General features: G+C 39.4%; 1 non-coding gene across 1 annotated transcript; it reads left to right on the forward strand.

Annotated features, from left to right (window-relative positions):
• The first annotated feature begins 1,995 nt into the window (after positions 1-1,995).
• On the forward strand, positions 1,996-2,068 carry Trnai-uau (transfer RNA isoleucine (anticodon UAU)). The gene has a single exon. It is a non-coding gene; the product is annotated as a tRNA-Ile (tRNA).
• The last annotated feature ends 9,006 nt before the right edge of the window (positions 2,069-11,074 follow it).

The raw sequence follows: 11,074 nt of genomic DNA on the forward strand, positions 1-11,074 counted from the left end.
CAAATCCTATTTTATAAGCAAAAGAGCAAAAATAATTTTATACCCCATGATTATATATGCACATTTATATATAACTTTGCTAATATGGAATATTTTCATTTAACAAAGGATGCTTGATTTCTTGAAGAGCAGGAGAGATTTGCATCAATAATAGTTAAAAATAGATAATTGGACAGTAGCATACTCATCCCTGACTAGAAAACCTGAAAATATCAGTTGGATCCTTCCTTTATGTATTGAAACTGTACTATATTACTTTTCTTTTGATTTTATATAATTTTTGTCTTCTACTTTTTATTTTGTACCATTTTCTAAAAGTTCTACATAAAGTTCTATTATAAGAGTGTTATCTATTCAGTATCTGTTAATTCATTAACCAAGTTTATGTGCTCAAAAATTTGCATACAAAGTTGGGGAAAAACAAAACATTTTAGCCTCTATCATTTATTTATTCTCAGGATATTTTATTAAATAAGTATCCTTATCCAATTTTACAGGGTGGGGATATAGCTCAGTTGGTAGAATGCTTGCCTCTCATGCACAAGACCCTGGGTTGAATCCCCAGCACCACAAAAACAAAACAACAAAAAACATTAATCCAATTTTACAGATAACTGTGATCAAAGAGGTGATGTATTTGCTCAAAGCCAAAGCTGGGAAGTATCAGTCTGTATTGAAACCCAGATCTATTTGACCCTTAGGAGTCTTTTCATTTCACTGTTTTGATATTGTGATCTATAATAAGAAATATATAGTCCTTAATTCTATTTCCTGGCAGACATTGTGATATATAATAAGAAACATTCATTGATCTTTGTATTTGTTTCCTGGCACACAAATGACAAAACCATTGAACTCTCTTAAGTGATGTGTCTTTTGTCTGTTAGTGAAATGACATGTAGCTGGGGGTTCCTGAGTAGCCTGGTGGGGTGGGGGGAGTCTGGTTGCCGGGAGAATCAACCCTGTGACTACAGGATTAGATCTTTCAGTCCCATCCACAAAGTGGGTGGTGGGGAAACGTGCTGAAGGTTGAGCTGATAACCAGTGACCGATAATATAATCAATCAATAATCAATCGTACCTACATAATGAAGCTGTAACAGGGCCCCTTTGCATTAAAAGCCCCAGATTATTGTTGTTGTTGTCATTGTTCTTTCATTTCCTGGTAACCTGTATTTCTCCATTCCAGCTTCCTCATGCTGAGGTTGGAAACTGAGAAGCTGCCCCTGGCCTGGGTGCTGGGTGGGTGCCAGTGAAACAGGAATTGTAATGTGTCTCTGGCTAACACAACCTCGTTAAATCTACGTAGGTATACTTCCTGACTTTTGTTCCTATTATAACTGTTCTGTAGGACTGACACAGGCAGATTAGCTGCCTGCCCAGTTTGGGAGAAACCGAATTCATTTTCCCTTTTTATGTCTTTTTCTTTCACTTTCGGTCTGGTGGGACACGGAATCCAATCTGTCTCTGGCCTGTAATAAAGGCTCTATGAAAAACTAAAGGACAGCCTGGTGTGGAGGCGCACGTTTATAATCCCCGTGACTTGGGAGGCTGAGGCAGGAGGATTACAAGTTCAAAGTCAGCCTCAGTACCTTAATGAGACCCTGTCTCAAAATAAAAAATAAAAACGGACTGAGAATATGGCTGTGGTTAAGCACCCCTGGGTTCAACCCCTGGTACCAAAAAAGAAAAAAAGAGAGAAAGAAAGAAAGAAAAAGAAAAAAGCAAAGGACAGGATTCAGAAAGCTACTGGATTGCTAAACTGGCAGAGGCACCTGGAGGGTGGTAGGCAGAGGGTGTGGAAACTTCTTGCCCCTTCCTGCGTACCTTGCCTATGTATCTCTTCCCTGTGGTAATTCATCTGACTCCTTTGTAATATTGATATCTGCTAAGACTGGACATAAATTCCTTAAATAACAAAGGACCTAAGTTGTCTTTCCAGAAGTGCCTCCAGAATTCACTCAGGGCTGGTTCAAAACTCTCCTTTCAGGGGCTGGGGATATAGCTCAGTTGGTAGAGTGCTTGCCTTATAAGCACAAGGCCCTGGGTTCAATCCCCAGTACCACGATTAAAAATAAATAAATAAATAAACATGCACAGATGTCATCTAGGCTGGTCAATGTCCTTTTGACATCACAAGCTCAGATTCCCTGATGCAGTATATAACTCCCCTGAAAAGAGACATGCAACCTGTCTAGAGGAGTCATTGACACTGGAAACGGGAGCTTCTGACTTTCTGATGGTAAAAATGAATTCAAGCCAAGTGATGTGGACACACAGGCAAGGCTTAAGTTGGGGCTTCAGATGAAGGGAGGCAGCACTAAAGGGAAACCAGGCTGCTCTCACAAACAAAGGGAGAGATAAGGTCTTATCAATTTTCTTTTTTTAGGGTAGGCTGAATCTGGTAAATTTTTTTTTTTTTTCATTATTGGGATTGAACCCAGGGGCACTTTACCCATCCCCATCTTTTTTTTATTTTTACTACATCCCCAGTCTTTTTTATTTTGAAGCAAGGTCCCACTAAATTGCCCAGGCTGATCTTAAACTTTCAATCTTCCTGCTTCAGCCTCCTGAGTAACTGAGATTCCAAGAATACACCCACCACCAGGCCTATTAATTTTTCACTGACCAAGAGCATGGTTTTAAGAGATTCAGGATGCTTGTTCTGTGCAAGCATCCCGTCCTTGAGGAATGAATACTTATTTATCCCAGGAAATGCCAGTCTACACAAACATCCCAGCCTTGCAATAAAGTTGGGCTGCTGTAGCTGCAGAGAGAGCACAGCGGGCAGGGGTGGAAGAAAATACATGCCATGCTTTTATTGAGTAAGAGCTTAAGGACCAGCAGTTTGTTTGCCTTTTGTCCTTTTGTGGTGATCCCCAATAGGCCTGTTTCATCATTTGGTTTATTTTTGGAGACGTTAGAGCAAAGGCATCCTGGCTCTTAGGAGGCACCTGGATTCTGTGGTTGAAGTGATTGTTTGGGAGAGTGAAGAGGAAGGAAGAACACATACCATACTTTTAATGGGTAAGGTCCTGAGCTAAATTTCATCTGTCCTTGTCCTCTTGGTGGTCCCTATCTCATGATGACCCATTATGCCTGCATAGCAGAACCCTAAAACTGTCCCTTCTCACATGCAGCTTCTCCCCTCTCTTTTCCTATAAATTGCCTCAATACCAACTGATAGAGGGACAGGATTGTGCTTTTTATTCTGTTCCTGGCCTCTTATTGATTAGCCTTTCTTTTTTCTTTTTTTGTTTAAGTTGTTGATGGACTTCCATTTTATTCATTTATTTATATGTGGTGCTGAGAATTGAACCCAGTGCCTCACACGTGCCAGGCAAGTGCTCTACCACTGAGCCACAACCCCAACCCCATTGTTATCTCTTATTTTTTTTATTTTCAATATATGTGACAGTACAGTATATTTGGACATATCATACATACACGATTAGCCTTTCAATGAAGTTCTTTCTTCTTGCAAAACCTAATGCCACAGTATAGGCTTCTGTGTGTGTCAGGCAGCAGGCCCTTGCTCGGTATCAATATCCTTTTTAGTCAGTGGGTAAATGTAAATAGGACCTGCTTCAGCAAATTAACTGAACCCAGGGAAGGGTCATGGGATCTCCCAAGGTGTAGCCAGTTGATTAGAAATAAAAGTCTTAAACTGGGACTTTCAACTATGATCTAAAGTGGAGGGTGGTCCTGTATTTAGCTTTTGGAATATGATGCTATTTCCAGGGAGACCATGTCAGATTGAATTGAGTTGTAGGACACCCAGTTCGTGTTCATTGGAGAATTGCTAGATCTGTGTGGAATCCCCACAACACAGACTTTGGTGAACCAGAGTTGTTGTGTTGAATGGTGTGTTAAAGTAAGAAAAGAATGCATGTTCTCCCAACTCCCATTTCTTACACTATGCTAACCTGAATCTCAATGTGCTCATGATTCTTAAGGCATAGACTTTGGGCTTATAAAAAAATTGTTTCTGGACATTATATGATACAGCATATTTGTACTTCTAGCTAAGATACTTTATAAGTTCTTGCATTGAAGACATCAGTGTTAAGCGCCCCTGGATTCAATTCCTATACCAAAATAACAAAAACAAAAACAAAATCCGAAGGAGAACTGGACTTGGTGGTACATGTCTAAAATCCCAGCTATCTGGAAGGCCGAGGCAGGACTAGGAGTTTCAGGTCAGTCTAGGCAACTTAATGAGATGCCATCTCAGAAAAATAGACCAAACAAACAAACAAACAACTATAACAACAACCAAAAAAGGTTGGGGGTATAGCTTAGTGATAAAGCACTTGCATGCCCAAGGCCCAAGGTTCAATCCCCAGCACTACAAAAAATAAAAACAACTTGACAAAACAAACAAAACTAAAAAAGACAGTTTGCCAAGAATGACATTTAGACTCATAGCAGACTTTTAATCAGTAATAACAGGACTGGGAAGATAGCTCAGTTGGTAGAGTGCTTGCCTTGCAAGCACAGGCCCTGGGTTCGATCCCCAGCACCACAAAAAAAAGTAATAACAGAACACAATTAAGCAATATTTCAAAAATTGTATTGAAAATAATTGTTGGCCACAAAACTAAACTCTAAATTTTCACTGAAGAGAAATCAACATAAAGATATGTTATCGGTGATACCACATGAAGAGATATTATGCCCTTGGGTTCAATCTCTAGTACCCTCCCTCAAAAAAAAAAAAAAGAAGAGAGAGAAAAAGAGATTTTGTTAGGAACCGAAATTATTATAAGGAGCAATGGAATTTTTTCTACACGCCTCGTGGAAGGACAACCAGTATGGAGAGATCACTGACAATATGTAGCAGTTGGCAAACACACCCTAACACCTGTGTGAACATGTGAAGAAACACCACAAATATGAGCAAGAATATTGCTAAAAGCACTGGTTCTGATAGTAAAAAAGAAAACATAAGCAGGATAAATGCATAATAGCAAAATAAAGGATTAATAAATTATGGTTTGCATTTGAAATACTATACAGGACTGAAAAATAAACTAGAATAACAAGTATAAACATGGGTACATTTTAAAATATAATATGAAGAATACAAAGCATGTTGTTAAAAGATACGGGATATGATATATAGTTTTATAATGTTACATAAAATTATATATATTTTTGGAATACTTACATAAGAACATATAATGTAATATGTGAAAATAAAAAGCACCAAATTTAGTAAAATAATTACAGCTGGAGAGATGGGGGGATGGGTTTGTTGATGGTGTGATGTGTCATTCTTAGAGAAAAGGAGGATGGTAAAACAGTATTTCCTGAAATGCACCTCTCTCCTCCCAAGAACCTCATCAAGTTAAGGAAACAATGAGTATGGGCTAGAATTTCCAGGTCCATATTCTCTTGAAGGACGCTGACTTTATCTTATGGACACTGGGAATTAGGGGACGTTACTGCTACCTGTAGAAAGCTGTTGTCTTACATGCATACCAAGTCCTTGGATGCTGTTCACACAATGGGACAAAGCGAGCTAAGTTAGCAATGTCACTGCTTCTACAGACTAACTGATAAAACTCCTCTCCCTGTGCTAAATGCTGCAGAACTGAAGGCACTGTGGAGAGGTTAAGGGTCACTCATTCAGTCAGCTGCTGTTAGATAAGGAATTCCCGAGGGATGGAGATACAATTTTCTGGACTAAAGTTGGGAGGGACAGCAGCAGTACTTGGTGAAGCACCGTCAATGAAGGAGGGGTTATCTATCCAGTTTGTGGCAAATGAGCCTTTCCCATAGGATTTTTCTTCTTTTGTGTGTGGGGGTACCCGGGACTGAACTCAGGGGTACTCAACCACTGAGCCACATCCCCAGCCCTATTTTGTATTTTATTTAGAAACAGGGTCTTACTGAGTTGCTTAGCACCTTGCAGTTGCTGAGGCTGGTTTCGAACTTGCGATCCTCCTGCTTCAGCCTCCCGAGCCATTGGGATTATAGGCCTGTGCCACTGCACCCAGCCCCATAAGGATTTTTCAGTATTCCTTGTGTCTTACACACCATCTCTGGATACTTTCTTTTGTCTCTTGGCAAAAGAAAGTATCTATCCCACTGTCCTAGAACAACTGTGGACAATAAAGTATCAAGAGTCCTCCCTTCCCTTTCTTTATTTACTTATTTTTTCTTCTTTCTTCAGCTGGGTGTAGGGATAAAAAAATAAATGAATGAGTAAATGAATCTTTTTTTTTTTTTTATTCAATGCTGGGGATTGAACATAAGGCCTTACAAGTAAGGTTGAGTGAATGAATCTTTTTTTTTTATTATAACTTTATTTTATCTATTTTTTTACTGTGGTGCTAAGGATCAAACCCAGCGCCTCACACATGCTAGGGAAGTTCTCTACCACTGAGCTACAGCCCCAGCCCTGAGTGAGTGAATCTTGACTACAAATGTCATTGGATCTGGTCTAGAGATGGAACTATAATATCTGGAAAGATTATCTAAATTGGAACTTAACAAACTACAAGTGCTATGCTCTATTGTGGCATTACCTTCTGATTCCTTCCTTCTAGAACTTAAATGAAGACATTATGCAAGTGTATCAAAGTAAAATATTTCTGTTTGGATATGCTCTGATTTTTTTTTTTTTTCCTTTTCTGTCATAATCCTGCCTCTGCCTTGTTTGCTGATCCATTCTGGATGTCCCAAAGGAGAGCTGAAATGATCACTCTCCTGCTTAGGGATTTGAAAAGCAATTTTCAGATAATTCTCAGTCTCTCTGGTTTTGCTCAAATTCATATTTGAGCATTATTTTCTCTTTTGCCACATTCTGATAGCTCTAATTATCTCTATTTCTAGTTGTAGAGTCCTTAATGAGGTTCTTTATACCTTTGTCACACTCTGAAAATTCCTTCTTCTAGTGACATTCCTCAGGAAGGGAGACACTGAATTCATTCCACAGTACTTTTCAGCCCCTCTCCGCTCCATAACCAGCCCTGAAAGTTTTAGGGAGGAAAAGACAGTCTTACCTACTTTAGTTTTTGCCAAAAACAACCTCCACAGGGTGTCCAGGTTGTCTCCATTTCATAGAAATATGAGCTCTGGGATACTTCTATTTTCTCTCAATCATTAGCCCTTTTTGAAAGCCTGGGTGACATGTTAACTCATAAGTAGCCATATTGGCTACTTATACCCCCGTCCAGTGGACTCAAGTTCATAAACTTTTTTTTTTTTAAGTTCATAAACTCTTAAGCGATCTCTTCAGTAGTAGATGAAGTTTCTTCATGCTTGTCCAAAATACATGGTTTCCATTTAGTAGAGTTCTTAGTCTCTGAGGTTTAATTGATGACCCTTCTTCACTGCCTCAATCCCTGGTTAGGTGTGCAATAATGGAGGGAGGGTATTCTGAAATATCAATCTCTCTACCCATTTCTTAGTAACATTAAACTATGTCAAAAAAGAAATTGTCTGTTTACCAGAGATAGACCTTAATTATGTGAATTTGGAGTCATAAAACATTTCTGAGTAGTTCCTGTAAGAACAACATGGTTTTCTTCAAAGTATATCACATTTAAGCTGGGTGCAGTGGCTCATGTTTATAATTCCAGCTACTAGGGTGTTGGGACTAATGACACGTTAACTAACTCAGGCTGACTCCTTACTCCCTGGCGAGTGAGCAAAATCAAGGCTCAAAGGCAGTTTCAAAGGTTCATGACGATAAACCGGACCACTGTCAGGGATTGGTTAACAACAGTTCCGCGAACGTGATCAGCTCGTGCTTGCCATATAGTCCAATGGGACTCTCGCCTGCGTGAACCCCCCTGCCTTGCTGATCTTTAAGCTGATTGGTTCCCGCCTAGTCCCCACCCTACATAAAAGCTGTGTGACTTCCTCAATAAACGAGTTTCTGCTGTGACAGGTCTCCCTGACGTGTCTGATTGTCCTCTGCCAGGAGGGCTGGGAGCAGGCGGTCAGTCGGCCCTACCTATCCCGGTCTGACCTTGTTGGGGAGTGTCCCCTTCCCTTGTCGCTGGTCGAGAAGAGCAAGGGGGCTTAAGACCCCGACACTAGGGAGGCTGAGGCAGGAGGATCAAAAGTTCAAGGCCAACCTGGGCAACTCAGCCATACCCTGTCTCAGTAAAATAAAATTAAATTAAAAGGGCTGGGATGTTGCTCAGTGGTAGAGTGCTTGCTTAGCATGCATGAGGCCCTGGATTCAATTCCTAGCACCACCAAAAAAATAAATAAAAATAAATAAATGAATAAACAAATCACATTTAAAGTATAATTCCCTTATTTTCAGATAATTTTTAGGTGTTAAATTTATATAAATCCTTATTTATCTCTACAAGTCAATCAGAACAGAGTTCCTTTAATTAACTATAGTGTATAACTTAATAATATTTTCTAGAGGTATAACAACATCTCACACTCATATAGTAAGGGGAAAGTTCTTTATGAATTACAGGCACACACAGATATAAGAAGACGTTATGGCTTCAAGTGTACAATTTTAGCCATGAATCAAGAGTAAAGACAGAAACACAAGAACTTACCAGTCTAGATATCAAAGAGCTATTCTCTTTCCTATGAAATTCTTGAGCTGATAAATAAATATAAAACAAACCAACAAACCACCTAATAAGTGAGAGGTTTTGGAGTGTACTAAAGGAAAAAAATATGGTTAGTCATAGGTCTTATCTAATTCTCACTCAGTGTTCACCATTCATTCAAGAATATTTTGTCTACCATCTTAAGCACTTAGCACAGCAGTAGGTCAGGTAAATTTTGAAAATAGCAGGTCATGGCCCTTGCTCAAAAGTGACTTGCACTGGGTGTGGTGGCACACCCCTATAGTCCCATGGTTCAGGAGGCTAAAGCAGGAGGATTGCAAGTTCAAAGCCAGCCTCAGCAACTTAGCAAGACCCTAAGCAACTCAGTAAGACCCAGTTTCTAAATGAAATTTTAAAAAAACAATGACTTGCAATGTAATTAGGAAGACAAGAGATACACTAAACTACTACTCAAATTTAATAAACTGCAAAATGGTACAATTAGAAAACAGAACATTATAAAACAGAAATATACTTGATTCTCATTATTTGTGGATTCTGTTTGTGGATTATTTGCAAATGTCTACTCCCTAACATTTATTTGTAATCCTGAAATCAATACTCAAAGTGCTTTTACACTCATTCTCAGACACACACACAGCAGTGAAAATATGGGTTGCCTAATGTGCCTGCTCCTAGCTGAGGCTGAACAGGGGGGCCCACTCTTTTTTCTCGTTCAGTTCTCATACATAAGCAAGTGTCCTATTACAGTCTATCTAATGCCCTTTTTCCATATCTTTATTGATCGTGTTGTTAAAAATTGTCCCCAAAGTTAGTACTATTGTTACTGCGCATGGGCTTGCTGCCTGACATGCACAGAAGTCAGTGCTCTAGCACCAGGTTTTTGCAAAAAGGAGACACTTTATTGTGCAGCAGACTGGCAAGATTAGGAGATGAGAGTTCAAAATCTGCCCTTCTGCTGGTAGTTGGGGAATTTATAGGAAGGAAAAAAGGGAAAGCTGCTCGGCTGTTGGATGAAAAGAAAAGACCATGTTTATTTTCAGTGGAAGTTGTGGTCTGTGCTAAGGACATCATTGATGGAGGAGTTGGCTTCTTGAAAAGTAACTTCCCAAGCAATAGGAATCATTAGTGAATGGCCTGGAGGCTTTTTTAGAAAGGCAAGTTAAGGGACTTATGTCCTGATGTGTTCATGCCTTAGCAGATTTCACTATCACATTTTCCTAAGTGCAATAAGGCTGTGATGTAATTTACATAGAAAATATCTGTTAGGAAAGCTTTGTTTAGGTATGGGTTATGTAAGGCAATCGCACAAAATCACGCCGGACACGGGAAATCACATAAGGGAATTTATTAAGCAAACAAAGTGTCTCCCTGCAGGGTAAGAGAGAAAATGAGAGGAAAAGAGAAAGGAAAAGAAAGGGCTCGCGCTAGAGAGAGTGGAAAGCCAGGAGGATGGAGAAAAGTGAGTAGGGCAGACAGAAGAATGGAAAAGATGGCGGGGGAAGCTATAATAAAGCAGTTGAATTCCACCAGGCTAACAGGGGACCAATATTGGAGAAGGATACTTGCAGGCTGACTGATGAACCAATAGCTAGCTAGGATGTTCACAGATTGACAAGTGGTTGGGAGGAGGGGAAAATAGTTGTACCTGATGTAGGGAGAGCTGCTTTATACATTACAGGTTATAGTGCTATTGGCCCTCAGTTCAGTGTTAATGAATTAACAGTACATATTAAATAAGGAATCTTTAAATAGAAACAAATAAAACAAGATTAGGTATTGATTAGCTGATGAAAATGTGATTGAAGTCACACACAAACCTAACAGTGTATTTCCCTAAGTGGTAATGGCTCAGTATACATTAATTCAGTGTTAGTGCAACTTTATAGAATCTAACTTCTATTTATAAGAGGATCAGCTATATACTGAGGGAAAAATTATTCTTTCAACTAACACATGAAACAAAACAAAAAACAACATTCCCAAGAAACATCTTCACTCCTGCACCAAACAGCCCATGAAATCGTTGATCTTACCTTCTAGTGTCCCTTTCCCCTCCCATCTTCCCACTTCATTCTTCCTCTCTTTCCACTTCATGTATTCCAAGAACCTAGAGTCCCACTAGATTTGATAAGAGATGAACACTTAACACACACACATCATTTTAAAATGTGAGTTAAGTGGGTGAGTTTCCACAAAATTAGGTACAAAAATCTGTGGTACCCCAGTTCCATGGGAACTGAGATGATATTTCCTCAACTTGGGCATGCACCTTTTGAATATTTACATTATAAAAATACGATAAAATAACTTTAATTTTCCTTCTAGTTCTCATACAGTAACAACAGAGCACCTGCCCATAGGTCTTACACAGCTATCCAGTCCAAAAATTTCTGTGTCTTTAAGACAGAGGTCGGGAATTTTGCCCTGTTCAGAAATGGCTGACCAAGCGTCTCACCCTCTGCGCATGCTCCTTGAGCACAATTCGTGTTTAAGGATTTAAGAGACTCTCACTGGGC

Source organism: Sciurus carolinensis, chromosome 12 (assembly GCF_902686445.1).
Source record: "Sciurus carolinensis chromosome 12, mSciCar1.2, whole genome shotgun sequence".
Lineage (NCBI taxonomy): Eukaryota > Metazoa > Chordata > Mammalia > Rodentia > Sciuridae > Sciurus > Sciurus carolinensis.